Below are 6,000 nucleotides of genomic sequence, written 5' to 3'. Positions count from 1 at the left end.
ACACACTTAGCCTTTGTGGCCTAACTTTAGAATCACTATCACACACATCACAGATACCTGACCAAACAGTCCTTCCCTTGGGAACCCTTTATCATGAAATCTTAACACAACATTGAAGCATACTTCCTCATAACAAAATCACTCATCAATCATAATCATCATTGCATCGAAGTATGAAGTGCTTAGCCTCCGTGCCTAAGTTACCTAAATACTTTCATTATCGAGTCAACTAGGATAGTTTAAGATGTTACAATCCTTGTACTCTGAGAGACAACGTTAACGGATTAAGCTTATTCAACATGCATCTTCAAAAAAAAACTTCACTTCGATTCTTTTTCGTGTCTTTCTTTAATGACGGAAATTTTTTCCTTTTTTGCATTTTTGAGTCCCACGATCACAATACAATGCGCACACGAGTCATGTACACATTGATTCATGTCATTATATCACCTTGATTTGAGTTTAATACATGTGTCAAACACTTTGAGTTGAGTCAACCTCGAGTCAATCACAACGAGTCAAGTTCATACTTCGAGTTACGACAAGTCAATGAATAAAGCAACACTAAGTCTTAAGTCAACCCTAAAGAAAGATGATAAAAAGTCCTATAGTCAAAGATATAGATGCAGGTGCATCCTAGCAAGCGGGGACATTCCCGGATTTTTTCAAAAAACCGCGAATATGACACAGGAGATTCCTCCAAGATAAGAGGGGTTACATTGACCGGTAAATTAGAGATGAAGAGCTTTAATTTACAAAAGATTTGAGCGAATTTGGTTGCAAAGAAACGACCAAGCTCAAAGTTCGGAGCAAAACCAAGCAACAGCGACAGTAAGAGCAAAGTAGGGAAAACCTGACTCCAGCACCAGATGACAAGGCTGTCGTCTGGCAACAACATCTGGCGTCTAGCAACAGAGTTCAGCACCCGGCTCTAGATCCCAGCGTCTGGCGACAGAGCCAATTCTTGACGCTAGAGATATTTCAGCAGCGACAGAGCTTGAAGCCTCTTAGAACGGCTATTTCGACCTCATACAGCAATTTCGGGTTCCTTCGTACGCCAGTTAGCCCCTATAAGCAAATTGAAATGATTAGTAGTCAGCTTGATTACAATCGTAGTAAGTAATTGACCTTAAAAAAAATCGTCTCACTTAGCTTAAGCGCCTAAAACACTGGCTCATTACAAGCACCAACGTATCAGTTTAAAAGCAACCACTTAAACGACAATATTTCCAAATAGGGATTGTCGCGCATTCTTCTTAAATGACAATATTTCCAAATACGGATTGTCTCGCATTCTTCTTAAACGACAATATTTTCAAATATGGATTGTCGCGTATTCTTCTTAAACGACAATTTTTCCAAAAATTGGATTGTCATCCCCAACTGACAATATTTCCAAAAATGGATTGTCGTGCATCTTCTTCAACGACAAATTTTCCAAGATTGGATTGTCATCTCTGGCAAAGTTTCCAAGCGTGGATTGTCGTGCTCCTTCTCTTTTTGGCAATTTTTTCCAAGTTCGGATTGTCATCGCTGGCAAGTTTTTCGAGATTGGGTTGTCATACACCCAGTTCCCTATGGCAAAATTTCCCAAAGGATTGTTGTAGGACTCTATTCATCATAAATTTCGACAAAGGTTCCTCAACGTGGATTTTCATTCATTTCAGTAAGTGGCAAATTTTTTCCCGAAGTGGATTATCGGTCGACTCTTTTTTGCAAATGTTCCAAGACGTGGATTTTCAATTGTGGCAATATTTTCCTAAAAGGATTGCCGCATAGCATTGGAAAATTTCCAAGGTGGATTGCTTTTAAGAGTTATATTCCAAGATGTGGATTGTCGATCGTAGCAAAGTTCTTATGACAGATTGTTATGAAGCATTGGCAACTTTTTCCCAAAATTGGATTTTGGCAAATTTTCCGAGATACAGATTGTTGCTTCATCGTGGCAACATTTCCAATAATGGATTGTTACGTATCTTTGACAACTTTCCCTAAATCGGATTGTCATACATCATACAAGAGTTGTGTTGGCAAATATTCCTAAAGAAAAGAGGATTGTCATCACAGCAAAAGAACCGACATACTGGTTCACAAGCAGCAAAGCGCCGACGTACTGGCATAGCAACATTAAGGATCAACAAGCAGTGATCTTTTTGAATACTATCACAGCGGAAATTGGAGGAAGTTACAGGCGTAGCAGTCTTCAGGCGGTATTCTCTAGCTTGCGAAAGATCGTCACAACAAATCGGTTACCTTCAGAGACGTGTGCTCGACGGTGTAAGATACGCGTTTCTTAACTCTCTTATCTGTTTTACTAATGCTAGTTTTGTAGGTATCGGCGTTACAAGAGTGATTTAGGATCGCAGAACATTCTGAATCATTCTCCGTTCCTATCGATACTTTAACTTTTGTTTTTTAAACTTGCGTTTCTCCAAACTCAGTCAAAGTGGGGGCTTCTAAAGACACCCAAATGTGTCTCCCCAAAACCAAAACCAGTGATGAGTACCTTTCATGTCAAACCATAATCGAATGAAGTGAAAGTGTGGAAAGTCTAGTGATGAGGATGTTTTATTAAAATATCTTTTCTTTCTGTTTTTGAAAATATTTCTTTTCTGACCTTATTTATGAAAAATGTGCATTCTAGTTTAGTTTGGTCCATGATAAGGGTCCAATAATGGAGTAGTTGGATGGGGCTTGAAAAGACCTTTCCAACGATATATTGTAAGCTCAATTCCGATGAATAATGAGTAAGTTATGGCAAAAATACTAAACTGGGCCCGATTTGGTTTTTATATGCGGCCCAATGATCTAGAGGAGGGCCTATTATTAATTATCATTCCTAAAGCTATTAGGATTGATTATAGTATTCTAGAATATTCTAGAAAGTTCTCTTAAATCCTAATGGAGTTAGGATTGATAATTATGTTTCAAAGAGTTTGAAATTGAATAAAACTACTCCATATTTAGAATCCTTGTTTTGTACGAAGTGGAATATATTCAGATTTTATTTTCGTGCCTCATAATATTTATCCAAATTTTATATGGTTGGATAGATCTTGAAATTATCTTTCCAATGATATATTATAATATTAAATCCGAGTTATAACGAAAAAAATATGAATGAGATACGAAACTCTATTCAAAACTGACACCCTTCCAGTATTTCGGCCATATCTTTTATCTGCATAAGATTTTAATCTGATAATTGGGTTAGAAAGTAGACTTCAAGAGATTTCCAACGACATATTATATGACTTATTTGGACTTTTAGATCAAAAGATATGATAAAAGCAAAATCCGCAAAAACTGTTTTGCAGCGCCGGACGCCAAGCCTAGCGTCTGGCGCCAAGCCTTAGTGCCTGGCGCTAATGTCTGGCGTCTGGCGCTAAGTTTTTTTATTCTTTTCGAAACTCTGATTTGTTTTTTTATCCGTCAGGCTGATTTTCTCTATAAATAGCCTCCTAAAACCTCCGTTTTCTATCATCAATTCTCAACAATAATCAATTTCCATCAACAACTATCAATTCTCCTCATCAACTCTCTAGTTTTCTAATTCTCTTCTCTCTCTAACCTAAAGCTTATTCTCTCTCTTTTCTAAATTAGCCTTTTGCATACAAAATTTCGCATTCACAAGACCTAGAAACACCTAGCAAATTTCGAAGTTGCCTTCGCCCTAGACGTGAAAGGTTTTAATTTCTGAGGGTTTGGTCCCAGATCTAGTCTAAACGTTGTTAATCTCTCTTTCAATTATTTAATTTAATTTAATTGTTTTGTTTTTTTATTTTCCTTGAAGTTACTAACGTGTGTATTTTGTTATTAGAAAGAGATATGAGGCATCCAAGTAAGTGCTTTAATTGAGTTATTGATATTATGATATAGAAATCATGCTTAGGTTGTTATTATGATTCCTAGTGTCATGTTAGGATGTTTTGATCTTCCTAGTATCATGTTTATGGTAATAACTATAATTTCTAATATCAAATATGACAATTATGATTATTGTGATGCTTCCTATTTTTTTCCTAATATCATGTTAAGGCTAAAGCTTTGATCTTTATTATTTAGTGACATGCTAGAGTTTGTTATTAATCTTGTTAGTATCATGCCTAGGATCTTGCTATTATAATTATGCTTTAACATGATTATGATAATTGTGATTGTTATTATTATTATTATTATTATTATTATTATTATTATTATTATTATTATTATTATTATTATTATTATTATTATGTTGCTTGATATTTATTGTTATTGCTTGATCACACCTTTTATGCATGTTTAAAGGGAATTGGTAATTGTAATCACGCTTAATAAGATAATTAATAATCTTGTTTAGGGTTAATATGATTATAATTCAAGTGATCGCTAATAATAGCCTTATTTGTGCATTAATATTCAACCAACATAGATAAATAGGTTTAGGGTTAACCTATTGATTGCATGTTAGTAAGAAAGCGCACATGAATACGATCAGAATAAAGTAGAGGCCTATTATTAGGGCATGTTCAAAATCTTTTAGGTTGGATTTGTACCTTCATCCCCGAACTACCAGTCATGGTTCCAGACCTATTGGAGTTGACGATCTCGTGGATCGTTAAGGGGTGTAACCTTCACCTCGTGAATGGTTTACAAGTTCCTAAAACTTGTTAGCGACTCTTTTGCTCTAGCTTCCTTCCCTTTGGACTAGGGGTGTCCATTCGGTTTTCGGTTTGGATTTAGGCCAAATCCAATCCGATCCGAATTATAATTCGGTTTTCATTTTTTCAATCTGATCCGATCCGAATTACTCTTCCAATCCAATCCAATCCAATCCGAATTAAAATTCGGTTTTATTTTGGATCCGATCCGAAATCCGAATTAAATTAAGTTGATTTATAACGTCTAATAAACTAATACGATAACATAAAACGGTAGTCTAGATTAACATAAATTGTTTAACATCAAGACTAATTAAATTGCTCAAAATAAATAGTACAACTTAAAAGCAACACTAAGAGTTTACTACAACAAAAAGACTAGCAGGAACAACTTAAGAAGAAAAGTTGCAGCAAATAGCAGCAAAATCAGCAGCAAACAGCAGCAAAATCAGCAACGAACAGCAGCAAACAGCAGGAAAAACAGCCCACCAGCATTCTTTAATCAAGGCAGAAGCTTAGTCGTCTAAAACCTCAACTGTTTCAGGCTCAGCAATGGATATCTTGCACAAATCTTGATATTGAGAGAAAAAATAAAGAACAAATAATAATTAGAATTAAAATCAATAACGATATTAATACATAATTAAAACAAGAAAATAAAAAGATTTAGCAATCACCTTCTTCAAGTTGTTCAACTTCCTCCAAACATTCTTCAACATTTAATGAATTCGGGGAGTCACGCAACCAATTTTGAGAACAAACAAGACTCTCAACAACTCTAGGAGAAAGGGAACTCCTAAATGGATCAAGAATCCGTCCACCAGTGCTAAATGCACTCTCAGAAGCTACTGTTGAGACTTGACAAGCTAAGACATCACGAGCCAGTTTTGCCATTGTAGGAAATCTAGAGTAATGAAACCTCCACCATCCCAAAACATCAAAGTTATCAAAGTCTTCCTCTACTTCTTCTTCCAAATACTTGTCCAACTCTAACTTTATTTCTCCTCCTCTCTCCCCCCTTTGTTTCTTATACTTGTTTTTCAAAACATCAACTTTCTTTTGAGTAGCATTTAAGAGAGCATCATCCCTACTCTCACTTGAGTCCTCTCTAGGTGTATCGGTTGTTGGTAAAACACGATACTCATCATACAATGCATATAGAGATTCCCTCAAATTTTTTGTGAGTACAAAACCAACCTTGGAATCATAAATCTCACTGATCATCCACTCAACATAATCAAGTTTATAGCGAGGATCAAGAACAACAACAATACAAATCAGCAAGTTTATCTTTTCTGGATCCCCCCAATATTTTTCATATTTCTCCCTCATTTTACAAGCCATCAAACTCATATTTTCA

The sequence above is a fragment of the Chenopodium quinoa genome, unplaced genomic scaffold (assembly GCF_001683475.1).
Source record: "Chenopodium quinoa cultivar QQ74 unplaced genomic scaffold, ASM168347v1, whole genome shotgun sequence".
Taxonomy (NCBI): domain Eukaryota; kingdom Viridiplantae; phylum Streptophyta; class Magnoliopsida; order Caryophyllales; family Amaranthaceae; genus Chenopodium; species Chenopodium quinoa.
This window is presented reverse-complemented; position numbering follows the sequence as displayed.